We start from the raw sequence: 22,737 nt of genomic DNA on the forward strand, positions 1-22,737 counted from the left end.
AGAATGGGGAATGGTTTCTAATGTGTACAACATTTCTTTTTGGAGTGGTAAAATGTTCCAATATCGATTTTAGTGGTGATTATTCAGTTCTGTGAAAATATTAAGAAATACTGAAATTCTGTGCTTTTATGCAGGTAAATTTATGGTATGTGATATTTATTTTTCTTTTTTTATATTTATTTTTCAATAGAGCTATAAAGAGTTGTGTGTATCTTTGTGAATTTAAAATACTTACGCTAATTGAAAAAAGCTAGACGAGGAGTACTTACCCTAGAATTCCACTTGTATAAAATTCATGAAAATTCATACTAACCTATTATTACATAAAGAAAATCAATAGTTACTTGTGGATGGGAAGGAGGCAGGAAGAGGCAGGTGGAAGGAATTATTAACATCACAAGGAAATTTTGGAGATGATCAATATATTTACTATTTTGGGACGCCTGGGTGGCTCAGTGGTTGAGCGCCTGCCTTCTGCTCAGGGCGTGATCCTGGAGTCCTGGGATCGTGTCCCACATCAGGCTCCCTGCATGGAGCCTGCCTCTCCCTCTGCCTGTGTCTCTGCCTCTCTCTCTCTCTCTGTCTTTCATGAATAAATTAATAAATAAATTTTGATTGTGGTGACATTTTTCACAAGTGTATACATGTTCCAAAACATGTCAAAATATCAAAATGTATATTTTAAATATTTAAATTATATAATTTATTGTATATCAATTAGAACTCAAAACATAGAATTTTATCACTTAAATTGAAAAGTTAAATTTGCCTGCTATAACAAAATGATCTTTTCTAGACAGAGAGAGCTTTAAAAATACACACAATTAATGATGTTATTGATGTTTGCATGGGAGAAGTATGGATAGATGGAATTTTTTTTTTTTTTGGTTTGGTTTAGCAAATACTGTCTTTTACCATTTTGTCATACTGTACAAACACACATGTATATTTTGTGTGTTAATTCTAATTCATTTTGGATTGTCAACATTCACTGATACCAATATACAACTCTGAAGAGAGCTATAATACCAAATCTTTACCTACTTTAAAATACTGTAGTGATTTAAACATAACCAAGTTTAATAAACCTACACTCCTGGTATTAGCACCTCTCTCTCAACACCCCTGTCTCTGTTATGCACTCTCAATCTTTGTATCATTGGAGGAATTCTCTTTATACTAATGTTCTCAACATTCTTCTGTTTGCTCTATTCTTTTCTTTTTGTACTTTGTGACTCAGGGGACTGTACATTAATTTGGCATTTGTACAAGTTCTGAATCTGTTTAGAATAGGGAAGAATAAAATAATAGAGATCTATGTTGTTTGTTAAATATAAGAAAGCATAATATATTTGTAGGCAAGTGGATTCAAAATACTGAATCTTAGAATTAGAAAACTCCACTTATGCCAGAAATTCTATAAAGCATAAGCCTTAAGCTTGTGGCACAGGCAAATGCAATCAAGGACACATCCTTTTTCTGGAATATCAACTCCTAAGAAACAGGACATAGTGAGCATCTCTTTTCTTTCTTCTAAACTCACCGTAGTTACTTTTCTGGCACAGAATGTATGAGCAAGCAGCCAATGATGAAGAGTATTATACTCTGGTTGTCCTTCCACATTGAAATTGAATTAACTGGGCTGTGATAGTATAGAGAGGAGATATTTGCTTCCTATTTTTTAAATGTCCTCAGTGAGAAATTTGAATTAATTATCTGGGAGCAAGGGACTAGTTGTAGTTTGGGGGAAGGAAGAAAATATTAACTTGAAAAGGGACAGTGAATTGTCTAGGATGCAATGAATTTTCTAGGATTCTGAGGCTGTGTCATTTTAAAGACTGAACAAATAGAAACATTAATGTAAAGTTTTGTTTTTATTTCAGGAATTATTATTGTAGAGAAAAAGCAATAAAATTTTTGAAATTGTCTTTTGTAATAGTTTCATTATTCAGTGATTTGTTCATTATCTTCATTTTTTTTAAATGGAGGCATTTGGCATGACTGATTATATTTTTCTTCTTTAAAATGCATCCTTCATGTCACTTTAGGGATACTGCATACTCCTGGTTTTCCCCTACCTTTTCAGTTGCTCCTTCTTAGTCTTTGTCAGTGTTTCTCTTGCTTTTGTTCACCTATAAATGTTCTCATAAGTTTGCACAATGATCTTAAACTCCTGTCAATATTCTGTAACATTCTAGGTGATCTTATCTCCTCTCATATTTTTAAATATCTTCTATTTGCTAAAATATCACACTTCAGCTATTTAACTTGTTCTTCCAAAGTGTTAAAATTATATTTACAAATATCTGTTCACTGTCTCATTGGATGTCTAAGTAGCATATCAAATTACTATTATAAAACTGAATCCCTTAATTCAACCAAATCTCATTTTTACCTCACTTTTCCTCATTTTGGTAGAAAGTAATAGCACTCCCCAGAGTTAGCTTGGTTTTCCTTAATTTTTCATTCCTTGATTCTAAACCATCTGCAAATCTTACTGGCTTTACCTTTACAAATTTTACCAAATTAGAGCCATTCCCATACTACCATTCCTGTTTAAAATGGTGTACTTTTCATCAGATATAGACAGGACTCATTTTCAATTACCACATAACAAATTACTACATATTTATCAGTTGACCTAGAAACACTGATTATTTCACAGTTTTTATGACTCAGGCTTCCAGACATAGTTTAGTAGGATTCTCTGCTCAGAGTCTTATATATTTATATCCAGGTGTCAGCCAGGGCTGTGGTCTTATTTGAAGCTTAGATCCTGTTTCAAACTCATCTTACTGTTAGCCGAATTAATTTTATCATAACTTTTTAGGATCCATAGTGGCTTGTTTCTTCAATGCCAGGTGGAGGGAGTTTCTGTTTCAAGTTTCCTTTGTGTAGACCGTCTTCTAAAGGGCTTAAATGGTAAAGTCAGATCTACCAGATTAGCTTCCTTTTGTTGAATGTAAAGTCAGCTATTTGAGGCTTTAATTATATTTGCAAAAAATCCCTTCACTTTTTCTTTGTAATGTAACATAATTATGGGAATGGCATCCATTTTATTTACAGATTCTGTCCACCAGAAAGGAAGGGGATTATATAAGATACATATACTAGCAATTGGGAATCTTGGGGGTCATAATAGAATTCTACCTACCACAGAGGTAAAATCCTTACCTCTTAAAAAAATTAAAAATTCCTTACACTCACTTCTTAGCACTGTTTCCTTAGCACATTTTGATCTACTATTCTTTCTGTTTCTCTACCAGGTCAAGTTCAATTTGGCCTTAGTGTCTCTGGAATTTATTTTCTTTACATATAATGTTCTTCCTACAATATTCACATCTTTATTTTTTTCTTTTACTATTATCTTTTCATATATTACATTTCAAGGTGGTTGTCATGGGTTACTTAATTTAAAAAATCCTGTTACTCCTATCTCTATCTCGTATATCTTGTTACATATCATTTCCTGAAATTATGTAATGTTATGTTACATTGTATCATATTATATCACATTACATTATGTTTTTCATTGGCCAGCATATTGTCTGTTTCCTGCTTCACAGTAGAATCTCTATTAAGAGAAAGGGCCTTCTCTGTACTGTTGACTGCTGTATCCTTAGCATATAGTACTGTTAAATATATGTAAAACAAAGAAAGGAAAGGAAGAAACTAAGGGAAGAATTTACCTTAAAGGAGTATTTAATTATATAATTCCATAGTTACCTCCTTTTTATGGCAGCCCATTTCTTACAGAAATATAATACAAAACCCCTTAACATAGCAAAAATATATTTATTTATAAATATAAGCCTTGTTTTTGCCTGATTCCTGAGGTTTCTCTCAGATGATTTTGTGGCCAATACTCTGAACTAGAGCAGCATGGAATACCTCATATCACAATCATATGCTATATTGTAAAATATTTCTCTTCTCTTGTCTTTACCCTGCGCAGCTCATGTGTACTAATCACTTAACACATCCTGAAGTTCCTTTCCAACCTGTGACTAAGACAAGTGTTCCTCTTGTTTACATGTCTGATAAGCTCAATGGAATTTGCTAATGGAATTAAATATATTTTGCCATTTGTTTCTGTTCTTATTCTCAAGATGTTAAGAATCAGAAATTAATATTCATTGATCTTTTATCAATTGATTTTCCAATTTTTAAAATAAAATATTATTTATATCAGTCAAATTTATCTTTTCTACAGTAAAGTACAAGTTTTGACAAAGTCATGTAACAACCACCAAAATCAGCATAAAGAATAATTCAGTCACATCAAAAAATTCCCTTGGTCCCTTTGTTGTGATTCCCTCCAACCAAACTCAGCCCCTGGCAACAACTGATCTGTTTTCTATTTTTCTAGTTTAATCTTCCAAGAATATTGTATAGATGGAATCCAGAAAGGTGTACACATTCGAGCTTCATTTCACTTATAATGCATTTGTAATCTATCTTCATTGTGGCATGTGTCAGTAGGTTGTTACTTTTTATTGTTAAATTATACTCCATTGTGTGGATTTACCATTGTGTGTCCATATTTTCCTCTGTTTAGGGTTTAAAAATAAAGTCTCCATAAAAATTCATGCTTAGGCTTTTGTGTGAGTATATCATTTTTTCATTTCACTTAGACAAATACTTCGGTATGTTTGCTGGGTTATATGGTGAGTGTGTGTGTAACTTTAACATATACTGATAAGCTGTTTTCTAAACTGACTATCCTATTTTGCCTTACTACTAACAATGTATGAGATTTCCTGTTGTGCTGTCTTCTTAGTATTTAGTATTGTCAAGATTTTTAGCCATTTTATCTAAGTAACATATATTACTATTGTGATTTTATTTTTTTATTTTTTTTCTAATAAGCTGACACACACCACAGCCCGGTGACGCTGTGATCTATTATATGACTTGGAAGAAGACACATACACACAATGTGCACCTGCCTGGCTCCCTTGGTAGAGTGTACAACTCTTTTTTTTTTTTTTAATTTTTATTTATCTATGATAGTCACACAGAGAGAGAGAGAGGGGCAGAGACACAGGCAGAGGGAGAAGCAGGCTCCATGCACCGGGAGCCCGACGTGGGACTTGATCCCAGGTCTCCAGGATCGCGCCCTGGGCCAAAGGCAGGCGCCAAACCACTGCGCCACCCAGGGATCCCCTATTGTGATTTTAAATTGCACTTCCTAAAAAGTGAATAATATCTTCTTATATGCATATTTACCATCCATAATATTTTACTCATTCATTAAAATCATATTGTACATTTTTTGTGAAATTTTGAGAGTACTTTATATATATATGTATATATATATATATTCATTCTTAGAACAAGCTCTTTACCAAACATATGATTTGCAAATATTTTCTTTTTCTATCCTTGGATTGTATTTACATCCTATTAACATCTTTAAAGGAATAAAAGAGTTTAATTTTGGTAAAGTCCAATATAGTGAAAAAAGTTATGAGTTTTATTTTTGGTGTGATATATAAGAAATCCTGGATTATAAAGAGTTTTTTATTTATTTTCTTCTAGAAGTTTTATATTTTTGTGTTTGGACTCAAGTTTATGATCCATTTCAAGTTAATTTTACTCTACTAAGTGAAATATGAATTAAGATTAATTGTTCATATGTATATAATCCAGTTATTGAAACATCATCTATTAAAAAGGGATGTTCATTCCCTCCCTCCATTGAATGATCTTTCTCATTTCCCTTATCAACTGACTATATTGCATGGCTGTACTCCTGGCCTCCTTGTTCCATTCCATTGGTCCTTATGTATATCCTTCATCAAAAAACAACTGTCTTGATCAGTATAGCTTTATATTATTGTCGTAAATCATCTAGTTGGAGTTTTCTAACATTTTGTTCTTTTGATCATTTTCATTCTGTTTCCTTTTCATTATTTTTTGATCAGCTTTTTAATTTATACAAAATATTAGCTGAGTTTTTTATTACAATTGTGCCGAATCTACAAATTAGTTCGTAGAAAACTGACATATTAACAATATGTACTATTCTAATCCATAAACATGCTATATCTCTATTTATTTAGGTCATTTGAGTTTTTTTCTTTTTATATCAGTATTTCACAGTTTTCAGAATACAGATGTTACCTATATTGTATGTCTTATATCTAAATATTTTATGTTTGGGTGCTATTGTTAAATTAATTAGACAAGGAGATCATTAAATTACACTGGCTTTAATGCTTTATTAGCCTACATAATACAACCAAATATTAAACCTGAAATGCCAAAGTCAAGAAACCAAAACTAAGGATGACCAGTTACAAACAGCCGAGTCTTTCCCAAATAAGGCAAGTATTAAGTTAGAGTCAATCAAATAAATTTATTTCTTTACTCCTGCCTTTTCTCTAGAAAAATCTTGCCCCTAGTTCCTGTCCATGGAGCACTTCTAACCACTTCTGATTTGGCACTGCTGTAGTGGAATCGTTCTTTCCTCAAATAAATGCTTAATTTTTTTTAATTATGCCTCAGTTTATCTTTTAACACAGTTATAAGATGAACTATTTGAGAATTCAATTCTTTTTCTTTTTTTAAAGATCTTATTTATTCATGAGAGACAGAGAGGGGGGCAGAGACAGGCAGAGGGAGAAGCAGGTTTGCTGCAGGGAGCCCGATGTGGGACTTGATCCCAGGACCCCGGGATCATGCCCTGAGCGGAAGGCAGACATTCACTACCACTGAGATACCCAACATCCCAATAATTCAATTCCTAATTTTTTACTGCTATTATGGAGAATTATGATTGAATTTTATACACTGGCCTTGCAATTATGCTAGACACATTTTGTAGTTCCCTAAGATTTTTTTAGTTTCTTTGTGTGTTTTTGTGTAGGGATTCATGGAGGCTGGGAAAAGAGGTAATTTTATTTGTCTTCCATATTTGTATCCCTTTTATTACTATTTCTTGCCCCTTTGCCCTAGCTAGTATCTCCATGGGTTGTAAAATATAAGTGATGAGAGTAAACCTCATTGCCTTGTTCCTGATTAGGGGAAAACATTGAACTTTTAACATTAATTATTACATTACAATTTGGGCATTTCATTCTATTGCTAGTGTACAGAGCACTACTATCATAAGTGATACTGATTTTTAATCAACTTTTGTTCTGTATCTACTAAAATGATATGGTATTTTCCCTTTATTCTATTAATATGCTTAATTTCATTTATTTTCAAGTATTGAATCATATTTTTATTCTAAGATTAATCCTACTAAAATATTATTTATTCTTTTAAATATTATAGTAAATAGTAATGAATTTGTTTTGCTATTTTTTTCTTTTAGATTTTTTTCATTACTTTCATTTTTTATTCATAGAATTTATTGCTTGGTAGTTTTGTTTTCTTTACTGTCTCATATCTGATATCAGTGTAATTATGATCTTTTAAAATGAACTTGTAGGAGTTCTCTCTTATTCCATATTCTCAAAGAATTTCTGTTGAATTGATACTATATCTTCCTTAAATGATTATAATTACTCATCAGTATAGCCATCTGATTCTGGAGATTCTTTGTTGGAAAGACATTAACACTAGTTACAAACTCAATATCTTAAAAGATGTATGATGTTTAGTTTATTTAATTTTTTTGGAGTAAGTTTTAGTAGTTTTAATCTTTTTAGAATAAGCTTTAGTAGTTAGTGTTTTTACAGGACTTTGCCCATTTCATAAAAGCTGTTGCATTTATGAATATAGAATTGCTTGAAGCTTTCTATTAATATTCTTTTAATACTTTCAATTAATAATAGGTTCTATAGTGATGTCACCTTTTTTCTTGAATATAGGGTAGGGAGGAAGCAGAGCAAGGACCTATGGACAACTGCCTTTGAAAGTCATGGATGGGGAAGCTTGTGTAACATGGGAAACATTCTTATTGAGTAATTCTAATGTAACTAGGTCAACATGGAAAAGACTGAAGGGATAAAGTGGGGAATTCATGATAAGGCTTATAGCTCGAACACACATGTTGGGGACAGGTTCTCAGTAACGGCAATGACTAGATAAAAGTTAGAAACAGGTAGGAGGGCTATAGGCATTCAGGGAGCCACTGAGGCAACAAGTAACTTTCATCTAATAATAGGACAGATTGTCATCTGCTATAATCACAAGTTGTGTAGAACAAAAGAAAGGGATCATTTGTAAAGTATGGATATATTAGGAATAGCCAACTCAGGGAAGGGAGTTTGAGTATAATTAAGCAAATAAGAACTTCACAGAATATATTTATTGCATAAGACAGCATACTAGAAAATAACTGAAAAAAAATGGGCTCAGTGACCATAAAATTTCATTGTCAGTGAATAAAGAAATTACCATGGTTTACCGTGCTGAGATTTGTACTGAGTACTATGTATTTCATACCTGATAAACATGATAAATTTTTAAAATTCTATCTATAGACAAGGTCAAAACTTTATGAAAAGTAGGGAAAGTATAAATGGAACAAGGTATGTAACATTGGTTTCCATGTCTCTCCTCATAACTGCTGAAGGCACAGTTACCTGCTAATTTACCCTTAATCCTGATTCCTATTAACTACTGCCACCTTAACAGGATATAAATTTGGCCAGGTACCATATCCTTTTTTCTTTTTTTGGGTGGGGATCATTTCTTTAGTTTTCTTTTGTTTTAATTTTCCCAGAGGAGGAGAAAATCTCAAGCTGAGCACAGAGCCTGACATGGGGCTTAATCTCACCACCCTGAGATCATGATCTGAGCAAACACCAAGAGTCTGACACTTCACTGACTGTGCCAACCAGGTACCACAAAGTATTATATACGTATATACTAATTTCCAATTCCTCATTTTGGATAGTAGAAAACTATGTATATATGCATATTTGTGTTTGTGTGTAAAACATATAAGATTATATTTATGCATAAGTATGTGTATATGTAAAAATATATTTATTTGGAAAACATATATATTCCAATAGAAATCAGCAGGGCAGTCATATTTTTTCAAAGTTGTCTTCAATTTCTCTCTCCTTATAAATACTCTCTTCCTTCCATCTAACATGTCCTGTTTCTAAACCCAAGAGATGCCACAAAAAATAGAAAGATAGATTTAATAATAATCATGGTTGGGCAGACTTTAGTGAGATAGGGAGTGGGTCATCCTCTTTTTTTGTTCTATGGCAGACTCTGCAAAACTATTGGGCCTGCTACTAATCTAATTTAGGGATGTTATTCTTACATGGATAGGAATCAACATAAGCCTTTGGGGGCAATGGATTTGATTGTTTTGTGTGCTCTGTGTGCTCTCATAACGGAAAATAGCTTTTCTCCACCTCTTCTGGAATCAAATTCAGTCCATTAAGGTCTTCTGGGAGGTCAGAGAGATGGTCCATTTTATTTTCAAGTGCGGCTCTTGTAAAAGCTGGCAAGCTATCAATGAATTCTTCTACCATTTGGAGTTTCTTTACAGTCCACAGAAAAACATGGATTTTTGATGTACCAATCTTGTCTGTACATTAATTCAGTACAATATTTCACCTCTTTTAATTCACTTTTTTCCCTCTACTGTTCTTTCATAAGATGCAAGAGCAAAATAACACAAAAACAACATGCCTTTGAGCTCTCGCGTCTCCACAAATTCCCCACAAAGGATAGGTGCCATTTTTGCATTTTGTGTGTCCCCATACACTGATGCTCATATAATTTAATTCGTCTTTTCTCCTTATTATTGGCTACTGCCCTAATTCAGACTGACCATTTCGTATAATCCATTGAAATCATTTTCTAACTGATACCTCTGTCTCTGGTTTCTTCAGTTCATATTTCTTTCATAGTGCTGTCAGAGTTATATTTCAAAATACACATTTAAAGTTGTAATGTGGTGGTTTAAAAGTTTATAATTATTGTAATCACAGTAAATCACACATATTTGAGTGCTTACAAAATGATAGCCCATGTTTTAAGTGTCACCGTTGGGTTGTCTATGACAGTTCATTTTTATATGACATTATCTAAAATTTCTAAAATAGTAATAAATACACTTCAACATGTTTTCCCATTTAAAATTTCTGTCTTACAATTTCTGAATTTCCCACAAAATTGCATTCCATCTACCTGTAGTTCTTTGCTCTTCTGAGAATAATATGCTCTGTGTACCATTCTTTTTTCTGTCTAAAACATTCTTTCCCACTTATTTTTACAAACTATTTTTTCCCAAGGTACATTTGCAATATATCCTTCTCTGTGAAACTTTTCCCAATCTACTAGGCACTACTAGTTGCCTTTTTTTTTATGATACAAACAAAACTTTGTACATAGGAAGAAAGGTATTTTTGACTTACTGGTTAATGGAATAGATTCAATTTTATCCTCATGTATCTACCTGCCTTACTTTCAATTTTGGTAACAACATGATAGCTGAAATGTGAATGTGTGACAGGGCACTTTAAGTGAAATTGACAAAGAAGATATCCTAGAACCAATTCAAGGACTCTTCAATTTCCTCTGAGAGATGTGTGTGAGAGAGAGGATTTACAGAGATTTTTGCGAATAAATACATATTGGGATTCTTAATTTTTCCTTCCAAAGTTGGTCAGGGATGAGCTGTACTAGATATTAACCTTTCACATCAAGTTTGGGATTGTTACCTTCCTTCTTGGAGTGCTTAATATGTGTCCCCAAATTTAAGAGTGCTGTTGACTGTGCCTAAAACATGAAATAGAAAGCTCATTTGTGGCAAGAAGAATTTGTAGGACAGAATAAAAAATGAATTTGGGAAATAGCTGTAGAGTCAATGAAATAGTGAATGGTTTCTCTCTGGTAGGAGGGAGCTTCACAAGCTGGAGGCTGTGACTGTGGAGTCCTTCTGGAGCCAATACAGAGAGGCAACTCTGAGGGAGGTGAAACTTCTGTGCAGAAGGAGTTAAGGAGTTGAACTACTGCATTCCCCTGGGCCAGAGGAAGTGTTGGCAGAAAATACATTGTTATTATTATAGTTGAGATTTGTTCAGAACTCAGTGTCTCTAAAGAGGTACTCAGCTGACTACCAATGCTATTTTTTTTTCAAGAAAAAGATGCAGGAGGGATGGAAGGGTTCTATTAGTCTTTTCATTTTCTGTTCTGAAAGATACCTCAAAGTATATTTTTCTCAATTAATATGTGGAGTTCTCAGCATTGTCCACTCAGTTTCTCAGCTTACTTAGTGGGCCTTAAAAATGATCATATCAGAATTGGACTTATGAACAAGGTCTGATTTAAGTGTTCAGTTCTGAATTTTGACAGAAATTCAGTTCTGATTGACCCATGCAATGATTGCCATAATCAAGATAGAGACTGTTTATATCACACACACACACACTCACAAAGATCTCTGTGCCCGTTTCTCAGTCAATCTCCACTTCCCCTACATCTAAGCAAATGCTGCTAATTTTTTTCACTGTGATTGATCTTTATTTTGGGCCTCATATTTTTTTCTCATCCCATTTTTTTTCTCAAACCAGTTTATATTTATATCTACTTTTTCTATTTTTTTGTAATCATATATATTTTAATGTACACTCAACTTAAGAATGTTTAAAATTTGTTTTTTCTTCTCAAGCAGTAAAAAACATAATCATTTAACTCAGCACACTATACCTCCACTGTATATGCTATTAGGTCAAGTATTTTTCCTTAATCTTTTTGTTGAACCTGCAAATTAGATATAATAATAATTGTTATTTTGTTGATACATCATATAATATAAAATAATTTTACTCTATAATATTATTTTATATTTATATTATATTTATGTATTTATATTATTATAATTTATATTTAATTAGTGACAAACTTCCTAAATATTTTATTTTATATTTTATTTTATTTTAGTCTATTTTATTTCAATTCTTATTTGCATCATAGGACTTATTTCTGGGGTTATTTCTTCCTGTCTAAATCACATCATTTAGCATTTCTTTTATTAGCCTTTTGATAAAAGCACTGTTTTCTGAAAATGTTTTTATCTTCTCATATTTAAAAAGATAAAATATGTGTGACACAGGATTCTTGGTTAATAGTTATTTTCTTTGTAAATTTTAGACATTCTCTTGTTTTATAACTTCCACTGTTTGTGTTGGTCAATAAAAGCATTGTTATTGTTGTTAGGAAATCTTTGTTCTCTGAGTGCTTTTATACCCTCTGGTCTGAAATTTCATTTGAACTACAAATATCTTCTAATTTTTCTATTTCAATGTCCTTGTCCTTCCTGAATATAAAGATTAAAGCCTTTTATCAATTTGAAGAAATGTTTAGTGATTTCTAGAAATCACACTAATCAGTTCAGCGTATCTTAGATTTCTAGTCTGTCCTTTGAGTCTCTTACAAATGCCCATTTTTAATTGGTCTTTGTTGCATTTGAATAATTTTGTCAGTTCTAAATACTAGTTCATTTTTAAAGATTCCTCTGTGTCTAAAATAGTGTGTTCCCCATCAACTGAGTTATTTATTTCAATATTATATTTCTAGATTTATTCAATTCTTTTTGTGTACTACTTGCTAAATTTTATATCTATAAAAATAAAATGATAAAGCATTATCTATTCTCCATTCCTTTTCATTTCTTTAAACAATATTTGAAAATAACATATTTGTGTTGTATTGTTTCTAAAAATTCCAGTATTAAAAAAATGTAAGATGTCTGATTATACTCTCTCTTGTTTTCCTTCCCTATGAATTCTTATTTTAATTTTTGTCTTTGTATTTATTGTACTTGAAATGTTATCTGAGTTGAAGGTACATACTTATGAATATTCTTATTTGGTTTAGCCATGGAACTGTACATAGCCCAAAATAAAATTTTAATTTAAGGTTATTTAGCCTATATTGGTAGTGGGATTTAGGCTTCAAAAATGTGAACTGGTCACTTGTGGTAATGCTTTTCAAGAGTTCTTATTTTTGTTTTTCCTATGACTGAGCAACAAGCTTGAAACTCACAAGTTTTTTCATGTCCAGGTCATTCTCATATGATAGGTCCATTTGATTCCAGATTTACACTGGGGATTGCTTCAAATTGCCCAACCTGGATGAGCATTGGGTTTTGTCCTTTTTCCCTGAATTTTGTCCATAATAAATAGAATCTCAATATTGCCAGAGCTTGTGCATGCCTCCAAGGCTAACATTGGTTTAAATGTTTTTTGCCTCTCTAGATTAACACTTCACTTCATATTTGGCCTTGAGGTTTTCTTGCTTTCTGGTTTTCTCAGTGTTTCAATAAAAAGGATTTTGCAATATATCTTACCACCATTTTTAGTTAGTTGTTGAAAGGCATACTCAGGGGGCTTGGTACAAGATGGGTGCGGGAGCAGTTTTTTGCAAATACACACACAGTGGTGACTTGAAAATCTCTGTGATTTGAGATACACAAACCAGTTTTCATAAAAAAAAAACTGAAAAATACAATTTTTTAAATTGCATTTGTCTCTAGGCCCTATGGTACCTCATTAAAATAAAAATTAAAATAAAAAAAATTGAACCATTTAGAATGTTTCAGACTTGTAGTACATACCTGCAAGATGTGACCTTTTGTAAATGATTTTTTTTTAAATGGCCCTTCTTTGTGGATGTAACACCATGTAGTTTCACAAGATCTATTACTAAACCCTTTGGCTGGCAATCCTAGCACAGAGCACAATTTATACAACTTGTACCTATTCTTTATTCTTTGCATGATCAAGAGCAATCAAAGAATACTTATATGTACATCATAGCTAATTGTGAAAAATATTTAGATTTCCTAAAATATGTTATAAATTGATACTTCTACAAAAATGTAATAATTTTTAGCAATAACACCTATTTATGTTCATTTTGCAACTTACATATCCTATTTTTTAATTTAGGAAAAATACACATTTTTAGTGAATTACTGACCTTAACAAATAATTCAGAAATTAGCTTATAGTTACTTGGTTTCACATACAGAAACACTGAAAACTAATTTGAGATATCGTGGACGTGTAAAAATGTGTCCAATTAGGAAATTATAAACTAATTGCACATTATATCTTATAAATAATTAGTATATTATACTTTTTGTGATATCTTGTTCATATTACACCTATTATCATATTACATTATTATAGTATAGCATACACTAGTTGTGTCCTCTAGACAGATTTCATAACTTCTGTGGGCCTTAGATTTTCTATCCATAATATAAAGCTTTCATTATGCCTCATATTGTGATTTTGAGAACTGAGTATTAGGTATTGAATTTAAGTGGTCTATGATAATGTGGTACATAGAAAGAACTCAATATTTTATTTTTCCTTTTTTACCCCTTTTCTTTATATTGCCACCTTTCATTCCAGTGGAGTATAAAAAGGATTTTTTTTTTTTTTTATAAAAAGGATTTTTAAGTGTACACTGATTCTCATACATTTCTTCTAACATAGGCTACATTTTTTAGGCAGAGCATAAAGCAATTTACTTTAGGCATTGAGAAGTGGGCCTAGGAGCATGCTATCTCCCTCCTAAAAGCTGGACCATTTTATGCAGAAAATATATGACCCAGGGCCAAGATGAACTTCTTGGCACATAGCCTCTTGGATATCGCTAGTGCTGGACAAAGCAGAAATGACAGGTTTTTGGAATGAGAGTGTAGAACAGAGTGGGTCTCCCAAGCCTGTAGAAAAAAGAAGTTAATGCCAACAGAAGAATCAAGTTCATTGTTAGGAGTAAAATTGTAATGAATAGTTGAAATTAATTGGTAACTTTGGAGGCTAGGACCAACTAAATTAGTTATTTTCTATGAATCTTAAACATCACTGAGGATTAAAGCCCTCCATTATTTTATCTGAAATTATCTCAAGATATTTATGAAAATTCTTCAGTCTTAAAAAAATGACACGTTTTTAGTTTTCTAGACTTGATTTTAGAAAATTAATGCACATGTATGTTAAGTGCATGTAAGTTCTTTCATTCTCACAAGAAAGTCTTTATTTTACTAAACAGAACCTAAATCATATGTTTATTCTTTACTATATAACATGTATAATGTTGCTTTAGTTGGTATTATTCCAAATAATAACTGACTGATTGAGCTTGAGTATAATCCTTACAGTTTTGATCCACTAATCCAATTGTAACAAATGACTAGACGTAAATTGCAGGGAAATCTAAAAATAATTTTACACTGGTAGAAAATAAAAGTTAAATTTTTTTTTCATGGGAAAGGTAGAAGGAGGAACAGCCTTTCCAGGGCAAAATCTATATATGTATGTGTATACACATACACACATACAAACACACATATGCATGTATATATTTAACTTTAATAACAATATAAGTATTTGTAACTTTACTAGTAATAAGAAAAAAATAATTTAACTTTCATAGTAATAGATTAACTATTCAACAATATTTAATAGTGATTATTGTTAAAAGTTTCATTGTATTTTACTGTAAAGAAAGTATAAAATTGGGACTCCTGGGAGGTTTAGTGGTTGAGTGTCTGCCTTTGGCTCAGGTTGTGATCCTAGGGTCCTGGGATCAAGGCCCAAGTCGGGTTCCCCACAGGAAGTCTTCTTCTCCCGCTCCCTATGTCTCTGCCTCTCTCTCTCTCTCTGTGTCTCTCACAAATAAATAAATAAAATCTTTTTTTAAAAAAAGAAGAAACTACAAGCATAATACATAATACATAATACATAAAATACACAAGCGTATTATTTAAGTGATAGAAAGTACTAATAGTACTAATAGTGGTTATTATCCTTCTATTTTTCTTAATCGTTTAAAATAAGATAAATTTAATATAAAATGCATATATGACAATTGAACTTGCAGGACCATGGTGTCATGCAGTACAGTACTGTCAAACATCTTGATTCCATCTAAATTTATTACAAACCAGGTGAATACCTTACCATTTTAAGATGCCAGATACCTTACCAGATATAAGAAACAATCCCTACTACCACTGCTCTAATCATAATTCCACTTACACCTATACTTTTGTATATAACATCATTTTGTTTACATTCTAAGCTATAATATTTTGGGGAAAGAAATTATATTGCCTAGAATTCAAGAAAGTAAAGATTTGTATAAAGTCTGTTGTTAGTCATTATACATTGTTAGGTAGTATGGACTTTACAGCTGTTCAGTGGCTAATATTTTTAGAAAATCTCTCCTGTGTACTTATTGGGTCCTTCCAAAGACTTTTAGCTTTTCAAGGATGGCTTTCAATTGAGAATACATATCTTTGTCTAATGTAGGGGTCATCATCTTTATAATCTTCACTGTGTAACAAAATTTAATTCCATCAATTCATCCTTATTAGTCTGAATGTGTTAAGATATTTGGAAAAAGTTAATGAGTATTTTTCTAAATCTGCTCCACTGGGTTATGTATCACAGCTAATCCTCACACCTCATCACAATTTTAGGCTATGATATGGTTATTTCAACATAACTTGTCAGGTATCATATATCATAGTTATTGTTAAATTTAACATTTTAACGTGTGTAAAATTAAACCTGTTCAGGATTAAATAATGAACATGTTTACAGGTTATAGTTCCATCTTCTAGGAATTATCTTTCCATAATCTTTGCTTTTTTTAGTTGCAGTGAGTAAATTCTACATTGCAGAAGATAGTTGTTAAATAATGGTATAAAATAGAGAGTGCTCTAGGCTCTGACAAAATTTAAATTCTATCCCTTCTTGTTCCCCTCTGCTTTCCCCTCCAGTCCCCATCCAACTAATATGTAGTGTCTTCTTATTAAGATAAATGGATTAAGTGATCCCAGATTCTTTCCTCCCATTCTAAAATTAAACACTGAATAGTAAATATACTATTATTTTTATAATGGTATAATATATTAAATAGTATAGTATGTAAAATACACTATTTATTTTAAAAATAGCTGTAAAGGATGATATTATATAATTTTTTTATAGATAGGTATTTTTAGGCCCAAAGTTTATGGTAGCATCAATGTCTGCTGACTTGGAATCTAGCACTCTTTTGATTAGATTGCACTACTCTCTGCATGCTGAACTTGGCAAATGAAGATGCTGTGTCAGACTGCATTCAAGTAACATTTTTCGTCACAGCAGCATTTTACCTTCATACGCATTTTACTGAGACCTCTTTTTTCTTTTAAGAAAATAATTTAAAATATTGATGACTTCCCTCCAAGTTATATGTTCTTAACTAATGTGTCCTTATGACATGGCACCACTGGATGGTGGGATATTGGTCATTATCTAATTTTTATTGAATTCTAGCTATAAAAAGATGCTCAATAGTGTATTATTATATATCTACTGGAAATAGTTCTCTAAATGAGAGTTAGAACACATTAATATAGTTACTAAGCCTTCAAGTTCTTTTTTGATAATCAAAAATGATTTTGCTTCATTATAATCTACTTGTGCTCATTATTTTCTTGTTCTTTTAGTGAGGTAAAATCAGTTTCAAATGGTTTTTCCTAACAATATATTTAGTATACTTAATATATAGTATACATTTTATAAGTATGTATATATAAAAGTACCATATAATCTTGATAATATTTATTTAGTTAATTTTATAAATATTTCATAACTCATAAGTTATTTTTAATTTGTACTGCATGTGATCACTGCACAAAATAATTAATTTTCAAAAACAAAACATTTCTTCAGGGAGAAAGCAATGTAAAAGCTTTGTATAAGTATATGGATGAATATAAATATTTGAGACCTGCTTTATTAAGATGAATTTCTATGCAGATTCTTACAAGAATAGACTCTGTTTGCAGCTGTAAAGATGAATACATAAAGAAATGACAAGACAGACAGCCTGTCACAGCAGCAGCTGCTTCGGTCTATACCAGAGATGTGAAAAGGAATGAACAGCCTGTCTGTTTTCTTGCTGCTCTGAGTGGAATGAGCTGCTAAGGGGATCATGGCCTTAGGCTTGTCTGTATGTATGCTGCTTAATTGGAAAGTGAAAGATGTGAATTTTCTTAAGTTAACAAAGAATCCCAAATGATAATCTAATGCACATTCACTCCATAATTTATCTTTGAGGATTATTTAATTTAATTGGTTTTATTTATAAAAATCTCCCACTGATATAATTTGAATATTAATTGAATAAAATTTTATAAATGGGTCAATTCATAACTAAGTCCTGCATATTTACTCTTTCCAGAGCTTCCTGGTTTCCTTACAACTTTTGAAAAATCAAGCCATAAATTGTGTTTTTAAAACACATCAAAATTTGTTGAAAATTATTTGGTTATATACATTCATTGATTCAAAATAAAATGACTTAATGTTTCCATAGCATGTAATACTTGGAGCAAGGATACTCAGGAATTATGTTAGGGAGTTAATAATTAAGTATGAAATTCAAGCTGGTTGAAGAGGTAGGTGAGAAAGAAAAGGTTGTTAGATCAACAGATTGTAGGTAGAGACCAGGAATTACTGGAAGTATTTCTAGAGTGAGTGAGATTGGAAGACAGAAGGTAGCTTCAGAATGAGAAACTTTAAATCAATATTATATGGGAAGTCGAATTACTGTGCTTGTAATGACTTCTTGTAGGACCATGGGGAAGATGAGTGGTTAAAATGGAAGGAAAACAAGCTTATTAGTAAGACACCTTATTGATGACATGGATAAAATAACCAGCAATTAGTACAAGAGTGATGTTGTGTTAGAGACAGTGAAAGTGATCCTGTAGCTAAAATCTTCAAAAGATAAAGCAGGAGAGAGATCTGTTGATTACTGCAAAAAAGGAGGGAAAGTAGTGGGACAAGTCTAATCATATGTTAGGTCAGTAGGGAAGACAAAAAGAGAATGGTGTAAGACAAACTACCCCATTTACAGTTCTCCTGGTACAAAGGGTTACGGAAACAAAAGAGGCCACCGCTTAAAGTGATTGATGGAAAGCAGTATCTTCTGAAAAGATCCAATTTTCAGGACAAGAAAGTAAAGGGAATATTGCAAGAAGAATTTGAAGAAGGAGAAAGTTTTTCAGTGACCAAACATGAATTCTACCATACAGTTTTAGTAGTTAGTAGCAGTTAAGCTGAGTAGTTATGGAGAATGGGAGGTGGGATTAGAAAACAAAATGTAGAGCCCATTGTAGAAAATAGACTTGCAGGATAAGAAAGGAGTCCTAAGATTAACTTTTTAACATGAATTACAACTAATAGGAGATTATTATTGATGTCCACAAGGCAGATGACATAGGGGAATCTGTTAATGCAAGGTAGGGGGTGAGGAGTGGTAGTCATTTAGGTGGGGAAGTGATGAGGCTCTCAGAACACTCATATTGGTTATGTGGAGGCCAGCTAACCAATAGTTGGCTCTTGGCTTTGTCTCCTTTGGAAGTACTTTGGGTCTCCCTTGATTCAGTCAAAGAAAGCATGGAAGTCAAGAGAGAACTTGTTTTACTTCAATCATGTGGGATTCTCTCTGCAACCCTGACAATGGAGGGTAACAGACAAAGTGATAAGTGATGACCCCATAATTCACAGGGCCCAGTGCAAAATGAAGGTGCTGGACCCTTTGTTCAAAAAGTAGGAAAAAAAAAAAAAACACTTTTAAAGGTTTTATAGTTTGAAGTGCTTTCCTTTTTTTACATCTCTCACAACTGAACATGGTGGGTTTTATTTGATGTTTAATCTAAAAAAGAAAAGTAAAATTTTAAATATTTTAGCATAAATCTTTCCATTCATCTTTATATGATGTACAATCTGGCTTAAAATTCAAATATAAGAGCATGTAAGTCATGTATGAAATTGCACAATTTGTTTTATGTACTGCATTTGTATTTTGTTCTTAACAAACAGTTGAAACACTGCAAAACTAACTAAGTTGATTTTTACTTTTTGACATGTGCACATTCTACCAACAGTCTCTACATGGGCTTCCTTATATTTCTCTTTCCTTCTATGTCATCATTTTCTGTGGAAGTAGTTGGATAATACAGGGAGTAATACAATAAAATAAATTATATGATAGGATTTCTTGAGTGGTTATGATTCTTCCAACATCGATGTTTTTTTTTTGTTTGTTTTTTGTTTTTTTCTTTTTGCATTTGAAGCAAGTTCTTGTTCAAATTGAAAGTTTCGACCTCTTAAGGCTGTCATTGCCTGCATTTAATCAATAGTCAATTTAAACAAGCTTCCTTTGCACTTGCTTTGAGTCTCATTGAACCTAGATGCATCATGAATCTACTGTAATTCTATGCTCTTGAGATATCGGACATGCTCTATGTGAATAAGGCAGCCAGGAATAGCAACAGACACACAATACGTGTATCTTCTCTGCTCTCACACATGCTCCATTATTCCATTGAACTTACAGCACAAAAATTCAAAGATAAAATTAAGAATTCCAAGAAGGAGACAGCAGAGCATTAGCCCAGGAGCAGTACCCTTCAGAATATGAATCCCTGTACCATTGCACAGGTCTCATGCTCATGAAGCCAGCCCTGTAGGTGGTCTAACCAAAGTATATTTGAATATACATTCTTCAAACATAACATGATTCCAATTACCTCGACAAAAGTGTGTACCAATAAAATTTTATTTTCAAATTATATTCTTTCTTTATGTAGACATACAGGAAGGTTAAAACAAAATATTTTAAAGAAAACTTAGAGGAACGCTGTTTCTATACAAATTAATTTGATGCATTTTACATGAAAGCTATTTCTGATGAATTTTGTCAGGGATGTCAGGGAAACTAGTATGAGTGAAGTATTCACTTGGTTATTTCGCTCAAGTATTTTTATGATGAATCCATATTTATTCTATGTTTCCAAGCCATTGAAAATCTCTTTTGCACTCTGTCCCCATTACATGATTTTGAAAAGGTAGGAATCCATAGGTCTATGCACAATATTTCCAATTATGTTGAATTTATGAGGCAGGTTTGATTTACAGGAGTTTGTTGGGATAAAGATGTAATTATTTTCCCACATATTAATACTCCCAAGGTATTTGCTTAAGAAAGATTTTGATTTTTAATATTGTGCAAACTTTCTGTAAAACCTCTGGAAAAAACACAAAAACCTCTCCACATTTGTGAAACATTTTTACCAAAAGTATATCTAATTAGTAAATACAGATACAAATCTTCTGAGACCCTTTCATGAAATGTAAAGTTATGAGGCAAGAATTTGCCCTGACTATGGACAATAGTTCCAGCTCTTTTGTTGCTGTTGTTATAATTGTCTACAAATCTATGTAATTGACTCATTTATATTATTAACTGTATTTTATATAAGTTTAGAGACTCTTTCCTCCTTTTTATCCTTGACCTGTGTTTTTGGAGCAAAACTCTATTATCAGATTCACCTTAGAAGGGGGGGGGGGAGAAAAAGAACATCTTTCCTTAGTGTAGGTTCACATTCATCAATTTAGATGGGAATTCCATTGGAAATCAATAAATAGAGAACACAGAAAAATTTCACAACTTGTCAGGTAAATGGTTTGTGAAGCTAAGGAGCTTAGAAAAATCACCCAATTTATGATCACTGGATTAAGGGAATGAACTGTAGTATGATCAATTCCAAATATATCTTATACCTGATACTTGTCTAACCATTTGTTCTACTTTCCCATGCCATTCTCCCCTGCACACGATCTTTTCATTTCCCATCAAATAATAGGTAATAGTATCAAAGACTGTAGAAGCAAATTACATATCAGTTCATCTGGTAAAATGACACAATGGTAAATTTGAAAAATACATCACATTCATTTCATCATCCAATCACCAGTATTTGGAGAAGAACTAGTTCAAGAATATTACTACAAAAATAAAGGATCTAGTAGTGATAGGCAGGTCGGGAACATTTGTCTTTTGTCATAAAGACAATAACACAATTATCTTTAAAGCTAAGTTCAAAAGAATCAGTGTATTTTAAATTTTAATTGTCCATAGTACACAATCATCAAAAAGTTGGAATTAATGAATAAATAAATTGACCAGTAGAGTGTTTTTAATTGGAGAAAAAAACAAAAAATATGAATCATTCTGATTTATGTAAATGTGGAAGTATCAACCAAAGTAATTTAGAGTGGTTCTTTCAAAAATATAGATATGTTTAAACACTGGAGGTAAATATTTTGTTTGTAATTATGAACTTGAAATTGAATTGTGCTCTTAAAATTTTGTTTAAAGCAAGGGGAAGCACTGAAGGGATAAGCAAAGATACAGACACAGACACACACCCCATTTTATAAGTATGAAATCACATATCAAGTTTATTGTAAGGAAAAAGTAAAATATTAAAATCAGATGTATGTAGCCACTTAACCCATAGATTGTTGATAGTATAATTATATATAAATTCCAAGATTTCTTCATGATACTAATAAGCACATTGAATGTGTGTTTTCTGTCTCTTTTATGTCATTTATTCTCTTAACACATATCATAAGGTCACACAGTTACACATATTTTTATTATTTCTCCAATTCTTATAGATGCCAAAGTACTCTCACTGGAAGAAAACAAATGACTCTGAAGTGTCATAATCATTAAAGTATTTTTCCTCAAAGGTATTGTGCTAAATTACATTTGGCTTGTGCTAAATGCACTGAACGTGCACTTATTGAATAATCATCATCATTAAGCAGATGATAAACTTTAAAGTAGAGTAAGGAGATCATTTCCATTTTGTTACCAGCTCTCCCCAAAAAATGAAGACAAAATATGTACAAGAACCCCTGAATGTGTATTCACCCCAATTGCATT

This window comes from Vulpes vulpes, chromosome 6 (assembly GCF_048418805.1).
Source record: "Vulpes vulpes isolate BD-2025 chromosome 6, VulVul3, whole genome shotgun sequence".
NCBI classification, from domain to species: domain Eukaryota; kingdom Metazoa; phylum Chordata; class Mammalia; order Carnivora; family Canidae; genus Vulpes; species Vulpes vulpes.